At 42.1% G+C, this 11,230-nt stretch overlaps 1 protein-coding gene across 1 annotated transcript in view; it reads right to left on the minus strand.

The window, feature by feature from the left end:
• Window positions 1–2,070: 2,070 nt before the first annotated feature.
• Window positions 2,071–11,230, minus strand: part of ZNF706 (zinc finger protein 706) — a 27,392-nt gene continuing 18,232 nt past the window's right edge. Inside the window, exon 4 of the mRNA XM_017528894.2 lies at window positions 2,071–3,141. The gene's annotated coding sequence lies outside the window, so the exon portion shown is untranslated. The remainder of the gene's footprint in view (window positions 3,142–11,230) is intronic.

Here is an 11,230-nt window from a genome sequence, read left to right on the forward strand (position 1 = left end):
CATTGACTTGGTTAAATTCCCAGGTCCCTCAGTTCTTTAGGGATGGACTAAATGATGGCCAGTATCATTGCTCACAAAAGTGCCTTGAACTTGATGGAGCTTACACTGAGAAATCAAGTTTTATTTTTGAAGTCTCCTGTGTGTGTATATGTGCATGTACATTCCTAAGCTGGAGTATAACATCACTTTGGATGAAATTCTTTAGATTAAAATTCACTTCCAGGATAAAGAAGTTCACAACTATAGGTCTCAAAAAATATCAGAACAAGAAAGAGGACCAGAGATCTCTCTCTCCAGGTTAAACATCATTCCATTATCAATGAGGTTTAAATGTGGATGCTCAAGCAACTGTATATTCATCTAAACTGAGTAACAACGCAGTCTACATTTCTCCATCATATCCATCATATAATGTGAGGATATTCGCAGTGATTTTGTCACATGTAGGGTTAAACTCCATTGCCAGCACCCCTCAATGTACCCGAACAGGCACAGTCTACTTTTCCTGATTCCTTTTTAAATCTCACAAATTACCTTTTAAAATAATCATTGTGTAATTTTTCCCAGGAAACATTCAATTTTATTAGCTGGTAGTGTCCGTGAGTCACCTTTTGGACAACTGGGTTGACATTTCCTTGATTCCTGTCTTTTGGCCACTCTCATTTATCATAAGTTTTAAGGACTTATGGCTATGCAACTTTATCTGCCTATCTTTTCAGTGCCCCAAAAGCAAATTTTTAGGGCCTAGACACACATTTTTGTGTTCTCTTTTAACCATGTTTGTTTCATCCTTTCTAATTTTGAGAAATGAGAACACCACCTTTCATGAAGAAGAAATAGAAAGTAGGAGTTATTTGTTGATGTGAAAGGATAAGATGTATCACATGGAATAGAGCCTTTTTTAAAGCGTTATTTTTCTAAAGTTTAAACAGCAGTAGTTCTCAACCTGGGCCACACATCAGAACCACATGGAAAGCTTACAACAAGACAAAAACAAACAAACAAGCAAACAATCATGCCCATCCCCACTCCAGAGTTCCTGATTTAATTGGTCTGGGGTGGGGCATGGGCATGTGTGTTTTTAAAAGTTCTCCAAGAGATTTTAACATGCAGGGTTGAGAATTACTGCAAATCTAACCATTAGAAAAGTATAACCTTTCTTTTTTTAAAGGCCTGACTTCCGTAGGAAATCTTGTCTGTTGTCCCATGAGTTACATTGCAGCAAAGCTTTGATAAAAAGGGATTTTCAGGCTGTAAGCCCATATACTCATGGAAGCTCTGAGCAACAAGAGGTGTTATTTGACTTAGCTCAGTGGTTCTAAAATTCTAATTTTGGATAGAATCACTTGAAGAATATATTGAAAATGCTGATTTCTGAAGCTCCCTTCCTGCCCTCCTGAAGGTTCTAAATTGCTTGGGATGTAGGTAATGGGAGAGGTACCAGCACCTACATTTGTAACAGGCAGGCGGGCCAAGCAGTTCTAATGCTGCTGTCTCACTCTGAAGACCACAGCCTTACCCAATGGGACACACAGCCTTGAAAAGCATGGAGGACTACACCTTGAGCAAGATTTGAAATACTGTAAGTAAAGCTTTTCAGTCTTGGGCTTGAATGGGCAATAACCTCACAGACCAGGGCTGGCTTAGAGTTCAGGTCTATATCTTGATCAGCAGATCTAAAAGGAATATCTTATTCTGGGTCAGAAAAACAGATGCTGACAAAGCTGTCTTTTCTGATGTTCCCAGCATTTCTGGGGTCTTTCTTTACCAATCCCTCCCAACTGCAGTGTTCTGTTCATTTCTTGTCAGCTGTTGTCTTTACATTACTCCCTTTAAAATTTTTAATCTCCAAATATAACTTCTCCTTATATTGACCATTACACATTTGAAAGCCTCAGCTTTTCAGGAGTTGGCCTTCCATCCAATTCCTAGCAGCTGGTGCTGTTCAGGTACCCTGTGAGTGCCTCTCGTCTGTCGGAGAGCTCAATGCAATTCCAGGCCTTGCGAGGTACCTGAGCTACTTCTTTCTCACAACGATTGTAAGTGATGGTGTGACAGAACTGTTTTTTAGGGCTCCATTCCTCTTACACCATATTCCCTCTAGTTTCTGGCCATGGAATCATACCTATGATTTTCTCAACTTTGCACAAGCTATCTCACTAAAGTTAAGTCTCCTGGACCCTGGTGCCTGACTCCATTCTACCTTGGAGTGTGTTGCCTGATTACCCAGGGTCTCCCTGCTAGAACCTGGGTATAGCTTTGGCTCTTTTCTGAGTTTTCACACCACGTTTTTACTAGTCACAATACATCCTTTACATGTAATTGTAAACTCTACAATGATACAATTTTCCTTCTTGGTGAGAATTAGATAGTAGACCCTCATTTTTTTTCATTCATTTTCTCAGATATGAAATTGTCAAGTCAATAATTTGCCAAATGCACTTTCTAACCAGACTGAACATTCTAATAAAGGCCTAGGGAGCTGAAAAACATTTTTACTACAACTTGCCTGTTTTAGTTTGAGACTGGGGTTAGGAAACATGGCCTACGGGTGGTAGTGGCTTGTGGTTCCTGGTTTTAAACTGCTCCCATGATAGAATCACCTGAGTCTCTCTCATCTCCATACAAATATTCTCCACCACGCTTCTTCATGCAGGCTCCTGGTTCTGTGTACTTTCAAATATTTTGGACATACACTGCTCCTCTGCTATCCTTTCTCTCAGGCCTTCCACATTCTAGTCCTGAGCCCTGTGCTTCAGGGGTATCTAGGAAATCCTGATTTCTTCCAGGTACTAACATCTCAAGTTCCTTTGCTTCATATTCACACTTGAAATCAGATATAACATTCCTTACTTTTTCCTCCTGTTATTTTTGCATGCAAATTAAGAGATTCTCCAATTGCTTTGTGTCACAGGTTTTCTTACAAGTAACAGGGTTTACAGTTTCACCTGAGCAATTTTTCCACCCTCTTAAATTGCAGTTTAAGGTCTTCTTGGTGAGGTTACCGAATCTCTGGCAAGCATATATTCTTTCCAGTCTTCACAGGGCAAGCTTTGGCCCTTGCTAGGAGTCCATCATTCTGCCATGACATTTGCTCCCAGGTCATCTGCTTGCAAGAGGCAATCAAGAGTTTGGGAAACCCTTGCAAAAGAAATGACAATAGTTTATTTTTGGCTCCTGACATTTTGTGCTCCTAATACCCAGTTATCCTTTCTGCCCCACAGTCAGGATGCCTTAATTGGCAGTAAATGGTGTGGCTATAACCCAGAAACAGACATTGTTACTTGTTTCAGCATTGGTCTTAATGTCCCTGAGCCCTAACTGCTGACCTTGTCCTCCCTGTAGCTGTGGCCATCATTAACTGAGGGGACAGAAGTCCTCTGCCTCCTACTGTAATGGTTTTTTTATTGAACTCCTCAAAGGCTATTATCATTCAGCATTCTTTGGATTCATTACCTCCTATCTAGGTCAGAAGATGTCTAAGTGACACCACCCAGGTCCAACCTCCAAGGGTTTCCACATGCTGATAGAAAACCTGTCTCCCAGTCACTCAACGTCCTGACTGAGAAGGAGGCCCTGCTAACCTGGGCCTTCTCCATTCCCATGGCTGGGAATAGCTTTTGTTCTTCCTTTTTTTTGAGTCTAATCCTGGCAAAGAGGATGAAAATTATTAGTCCAAATGTTCTTTTTACAACAACTTCTTTCTTAAACGAATCTCTGCCTATAATCCCAGCACTTTGGGAGGCTGAGGAGGGCAGATCACCTGGGTCAGGAGTTTGAGACCAGCCTGACCAACATGGAGGAACCCCATCTCTATTAGAAATAGAAAATTAGCCAGGCATGGTGGAGCACACCTGTAATCCCAGCTACTTGGGAGGCTGAGGCAGAATGGCTTGAACCCAGGAGGTGTCAGTTGCGGTGAGCAGAGATCACGTCATTGTACTCCAGCCTGAGCAACAACAGCGAAACTCCATCTCAAAAAAGAAAAAAAAAAAAAAAAGAGAAAACGTAGGATTCCCTTCCAGCGATCACTTCTGCCTCTAGTGATTAATCATCTCTCAGTTGCTTTTCACAACAAAACTCTCGCTTGCCCTCCCCTCAAGGTCATTTAACTGAGTGCTCCCCCAGAAACACCCTTCCCCTGCTGCTTCTCTCCTTTCTTGCCTCCTATTCCTCTACTTAACCTCTCAATGTAGGGGCTCCTCAGGGTTTGGTATTGAGCCCTCAGTTTTCTATCTATAATCCTTTCCCAAGTGATCACAACCCTAAAGCTTTAAATACCTTCTACATGTTGACAACTCTGGAATTTATTATCCCTAGCCCAACCTCCCTCCCAGAATCACATATGCTTCTGGACATATGTGCTTCAAGTACAAGTACCTGACACTGCCATTTGGCCAATGGCCATCCCAAACTTATATCCAAAACTGAGTTCTTAATTTCCTAGCGCATTCCTCTCAAATCTGTTCCTTCTCCCATGTTCTCTATCATCTCAGTATATGGCCTATCTACCCAGCTGATTAGAACAGAGACCTGAGAGGCATCTTTGATTCCTCTTTTTCTTTCATCCCATACACAGAAGCCATCAGCAGGTTCCAAGTTTCCAACATCTTCCACTTGGATTACTGTGATTACAGATGACTCCTCATCTGTCTCCTACCACCACGCACACCACATGCTACCTTCCAAATGATCCTCATACAGCAGGGAGCCTGCTCTTCACAGAACGTAAATCTGATCACGCTGCGCCCTTGCTCAGGACATTTTCCGCTCTTCCCGTCACATTTAAATAGAGTCCAAAAGCCTCACCATAACTGACGAAGCCTTGCCGAATTTGGCTCCTGCTCTGCTCTAAACCTGATCCCATGCCATCTGGTCCCCTGGAGTTTTCCCTTCACTCTGGCACTTGGGCCCTCTTTCCTACCTCAAGGGCTCTGTACCTGCTTTCCTAAGCCTGCAGAGCTAAGCGTACCTGTCCTCATAAGAGGAATGTGATAACCACCTGTGTAGAGGAGGCTATACCTGCTGGGCTTTTCCATGGTGCCCTGTGTCGGCCTTTGCAGACTATACACTGCACGAGGCAGGACCCCTTCTATCATGCTCAGGGTTGCATCCCCAGTACCTGGCACCTAGGTGATCAGTACTGAATGAATATCTAGATATGGGTTTTTTGCACATTGGATTCCTAAGGATCTACCTTCATATGCCACAGTTCCCAAAAATGGTATTCAAATTGGGGTCTGCAGCTCTCAGTATGCTATTTAGCTCTCTCTCCATGTGACGGCCAGCTGTGGGAGGCTGGCCCCTTCAGACCTACCACTGTCTTTATGCTGAGCCACACCCTGTCCAGGGCCCTGCCCTCTCCCCAGCTACTGACCTAGCACTGGGGGTATAGTAGTGGCCCATCCCAGCCCTGCAAGGGATCCTTCTCTTGGGCAACTTTTGCCTGAGGGCACCATGGGCTAGTCACTGGCTTTCTCAGAACTGTGCCGCAATCGGAGGCATTTCCTACCCAGCTCCTCCTTCCTTCTCCCTTTCTCCCCTCACAGGTACGAGACCTGCATTAGGGTGTGAAGCCTGTCCTGGACTACTCCTGCCGCCTCCGCCTTTATCTTTCCAAAGTATCCCCTAATCTACTAGACTTCTAATCCAGCTGAGGCAACAGCTTCCCAGGGGCACTTCTGAACCTTGAAATATCAGTACCATAAAACACGGTCCAGAAAAGCTAACTTTTATTTGATAGTATGTATAAAACCATCTGTTCATTTCCCATACCTCTTCCAGACATGACCTTCAACTGGATTAAACAGAAAAAACAAAAAAACAAACCAAAAAACCACCTGTGCCCCAGAGCCTTTAGGTTATCACTCAGGGCTCTGATCACTAGAAATACATTCCAGAAGTCATTTAACATGTGTTCCTACCGGAGTCAGCAGAATGGGTAACCAAGGACACACAGCACATTCTGGCAATTCTTGGGCCCATGCTCCAGAAAGACAGCTTTAAGTTCATACTCAGGCTTATAAATAGCCAGTCATCAACCGCTACCAGTTGTCTTGGTACTAGTGACATAATCTTGTAGCTGCTGGTGACTAGAAAGTGTCATTAATTTTGTGGAGAATAAAACTTCTCTCTTCATCAGAGGGGAAACTGCATTCTAATTTTGTAACTTGTGTGATGTGGTACTTCCCCGCTTCTCTGACTGAAAATCAGTATTTATTCCTGTTCTGCATAAGTGCCATGAATACCAAAACCATTGTCTATTTTGTTCACTGTTATAACCCACGGAATGTACTCCGTAATTATTTGTTGAGCAAATTGTCATATAGATGCTTTCATATTATCTCACTTTAGCCTCAAAACAACGCTGGGAGGTGTGTACTATCTTCATTTTACTGGAACTCAGAAAGATCAAGTGACTTTTCCAAGGTCACTTGGTACTCTCCAATAATTCAGACAGCAAATATTCAAGCAGCATATCTGCCAGGGTCAGAAAATTCACTTGCTTACTGTTTGGCTAACATTAATTGAATACTCTTTTTGGTCCCCAATCTTTTTGGCAACAGGGATGAGATTTGTGGAAAACAATTTTTCCATGGACAGGTTTGGGGGTGTGTGGTTTCAGTATGATTCAGGCACATTACATTTATTGTGCACCTTATATTATTACATTGTAATATATAATGAAATAATTATACAACTCACCATAATGTATTAATAGAATCAGTGGGAGCCCTGAGCTTGTTTTCCTGCAACTAGACAGTCCCACCTGAGGGTGATGGGAGACAATGACAGATCATTAGGCATTAGATTCTTATAAGGAGTGTGCAGCCCAGATCCCTCGCATGCACAGTTCACAATAGGGTTCGCGCTCCTATGAGAGTCTAATGCCGCCACTGATCTGACAGGAGGTGGCGCTCAGGCAGTAATGCGAGTGAGGGGGAGTATCTAAATACAGATGAAGCTTCACTTGCTCGCCTGCCCACCCTCACCTCCTGCTGTGCAGCCTGGTTCCTAACAGGGCAAGGACCAGTGAGGTGGGGGGAGGGGACCCTGCTCTAAGCACTTAATGTTTTTACCACATTTAAGAGAGAGTTAACTATTACTACCACCCTTACTTTACAAATGATGAAACAAATTTGGACAGGTAGAGTGACTTGCCTTAAGGCCATACAGGGAAGGGGTAGGACTGAAACTGAAATACAGGTCTCATTCAAAGTCATGCTCTAAACTCTCACTCCATTTGGCTTTTTTTCCAACAACAGAACACAATCATTCCTCCTACCATTTTTTTTTTTTTTTTTTTTTGACAGAGTGATGGAGTCTCATTTTGTTGCCCAGGCTGGAGTACAGTGGTATAATCTCGGCTCACTACAACCTCCATCTCCCTGGTTCAAGAGATTCTCCTGCCTCGGCCTCCTGAATGGCTAGGATTACAGGTCTGCACCATGAGGCCTGGCTAATTTTTGTCTTTTTAGTACAGACTGGGTTTCGCTGGGTTGCCAAACTGGTCTCGAACTTGTAACCTCAAGCCATCCGTTGGTCTTAGCCTCCCAAAGTGCTGGGATTATAGGCATGAGCCACTATGCCTGGCCCAAACATTTCTTTTAATAAAGAAAAACAGAGTATCATCTTTGAGAGACTAATGAAAAGTCAATAAAATAAATAGGGTGGAAATATAAATCACAGAGCAGAATTGTATTTTACATTTCATAAAAAAAAAAAAAGCGGCCGGGTGCTGTGACTCACGCCTGTTATCCCAGCACTTTGGGAGGCCGAGGTGGGTGGCTCATGAGGTCAAGAGATTAAGAACATCCTGGCCAACATGGTGAAACCCCGTCTCTACTAAAAATACAAAAATTAGCTGGGTGTTATGGCACATGCCTGTAGTCACAGCTACTTGGGAGGCTGAAGCAGGAGAATCACTTGAACCCGAGAGGTGGAGGCTGCAGTGAGCTGAGATCATGCCACTGCACTCTAGCCAGGTGACAAGAGAAAGACTGAATTTAAAAAAAAAAAAAAAAAAAAGAAAAGAAAAAGGAAAGCAATGGCAACAAAAGCCAAAATTGCAAAATTGACAAATGGGATCTAATTCAACTAAAGAGCTTCTGCACAGCAAAAGAAACTATCATCAGAGTGAAAAGGCGGCCTATATAGAATGGGAGAAATTTCTGCCATCTATTCATCTGACAAAGGGCTAATATCCAGAATCTACAAAGAGCTTAAACAAACTTACAAGCAAAAAAACAACTCCATCAAAAAGTGGGTGAGGGATATGAACAGACACTTCTCAAAAGAAGACATTTATGTGGCCAACAAACATATGAAAAAGCTCATCATCACTGGTCATTAGAGAAATGCAAATCAAAACCACAATGCAATAGCATCTCACGCCAGTTAGAATGGTGATCATTAAAAAGTCAGGAAACAACAGATGCTAGAGAGGATGTGGAAAAATAGGAATGCTTTCACACTGTTGGTGGGAGTATAAATTAGTTCAAACATTGTGGAAGACAGTGTGGCAATTCCTCAAGGATCTAGAACCAGAAATATCATTTAACTCTGCCATCCTATTACTGGGTATATACCCAAAGAATTATAAATCATTCCTACTATAAAGATACATGCACACATATATTTATTGCAGCACTGCTCACAATAGCAAAGACTTGGAACCAACCCAAATGCCAATCAACGATAGACTGGATAAAGAAAATGTGGCATATAAATTAAACACTATCCCCATCAAGCTACCAATGACCTTCTTCACAGAACTGGAAAAAACCACTTTAAACTTCAGATGGAATCACAAGAGAGCCCACATAGCCTAGACAATCCTCAGCAAAAAGAACAAAGCCGGAGGCATCACACTGCCGGACTTCAAACTATACTACAAGGCAACAGTAATCAAAACAGCATGGTACTGGCACCAAAACAGAGACATAGACCAATGGAACAGAACAGAGGCCACAGAAGAAACACCACACATCTACAACTATCTCATCTTTGACAAACCCGGCAAAAACAAGCAATGGGGAAAGAACTCCATGTTTAATAAAAGGTGTTGGGGAAACTGGCTAGCAATGTGCAGAAAGCAGAAACTGGACCCCTACCTGTCACCTAACACTAAAATTAACTCCAGATGGATTAAAGATTTAAACATAAAACCTAACACCATAAAAATACTAGGAGAAAACGTAGGCAAAACCATCAAGGACATAGGCATAGGCAAGGACTTCATAACTAAAACACCAAAAGCATGGCAATAAAAGCCAAGATAGACAAATGGGATGTAATTAAAATTCAGAGCTTCTGTACAGCAAAAGAAACCATCATTAGAGCGAATTGGCAACCAACAGAATGGGAAAAAATTTTTGCAATCTACCCATCTGACAAAGGGCTAATAACCAGAATCTACAAAGAACTAAAACAGATATACAAGAAAAAAACAAACAACTCCATTCAAAAGTGGACGAAGGATATGAACAGACACTTTTCAAAAGAAGACATATATGAGGCCAACAAACATATGAAAAAATGCTCATCATCATTGGTCATTAGAGAAATGCAAATCAAAACCACATTGAGATACCATCTCACACCAGTTAGAATGGCAATCATTAAAAAATCTGGAGACAATAGATGCTGGGGAGGATGTGGGGAAATAGGAACACTCTTACACAGTTGATGAGAGTGTAAATTAGTTCAACCACTGTGGAAGACAGTGTGGTGATTTCTCAAGGATCTAGAAATAGAAATTTCATTTGACCCAGCAATCCCATTACTGGGCATATACCCAAAGAACTATAAACCATTCTATTATAAAGACACATGCACACGTATGTTCATAGAGAAACTGTTTATAATAGCAAAGACCTGGAACCAACCCAAATGCCCATCAATGATAGACTAGACAAAGAAAATGTGGTACATATACACCATGGAGTACTATGCAGCCATAAAAAATGATAAGTTCGTGTCCTTTGCAGGGACTTGGATGAATCTGGAAACCATCATTCTCAGCAAACTGACACAAGAACAGAAAGCCAAATACTGCATGTTCTCCCTCATAGGTGGGTGTTGAACAATGAGCACACATGGACTCAGGGAGAGGAGCATCACACACTAAGGGCAGTTGTAGGGGGTAGGGGAGAGACAGTGGGGGTTAGGGAGGGAGGGTAGGGTTGGGAGGGATAACATGGGGAGAAATGCCAGATATAGTATGCACCTAAAGTTAAATAAATAAATTTAAAAATAATAACAATAATAATAATAAAAGAAAATGTGGCACATATATACCATGGAATACTATACAGTCATATAAAAGGATGAGTTCATGTCCTTTGCAGGGACGTGGATGAAGCTGGAAACCATCATTCTCAGCAAACTGATACAAGAACAGAAAACCAAACACTGCATGTTCTCACTCATAAATAGGTGTGGAACAATGAGAACACATGGACACAGGAAGGGGAACATCACACACCGGGGCCTGTTGGGAGGTAGGGGGTTAGGGAGGGATAGCATTAGTAGAGATATCTAATGTAGATGATGGGTTGATGGGTGCAGCAAACCACCATGGCATGTGATACCTATGTAACAAACCTGCACATTCTACACATGTATCTCAGAACTTAAAGTGTGTGTGTGTGTGTGTGTGTGTATAAAGGGGATTTTACATTTTACAAAAGCACTTTTCCAAAATTAAAAAAAAATCCTCCTCACAGTGCTGTGAGATGGGAGAAGATACTGCTTTAAAGCTAAGAAACCTAGGCCTCGGAGACTTTAGTCACTTGCTGACAAACTGAGGAGAGCTTCTGAATGACTCCTCTATCACTTCTCCATACAAAAACCTTTCCCACGGACACCTGGTCTTCCAATCTACATCAAGGACACCAGCGTAGAAGCTTTTGTGCATACTTTTAGCCCAGACATTTAATGTCTAGGAACTTTCTCAAGAAAATAACTACAATCACATTTAAGAATAATATGGATCTCAGGGTTTAAACTATTGATCAGAAAGGTTATCACAAGGTCAGTATTATTTTCCGTTCAACCAACAGTGAGTATGAATAGCCGTCTCTACTAAAAATACAAAAAAATTAGCTGGGCATGGTGGCACATGCCTGTAATCCCAGCTACTCAGGAGGCTGAGGCAGGAGAATTGCCTGAACCCAGGAGGTGGATGTTGCGGTGAGCCAAGATTGTGCCATTGCACTCCAGCCTGGGT

The sequence above is a fragment of the Cebus imitator genome, unplaced genomic scaffold, assembly GCF_001604975.1.
Source record: "Cebus imitator isolate Cc_AM_T3 unplaced genomic scaffold, Cebus_imitator-1.0 Scaffold56, whole genome shotgun sequence".
In the NCBI taxonomy this organism is placed as follows: Eukaryota; Metazoa; Chordata; class Mammalia; order Primates; family Cebidae; genus Cebus; species Cebus imitator.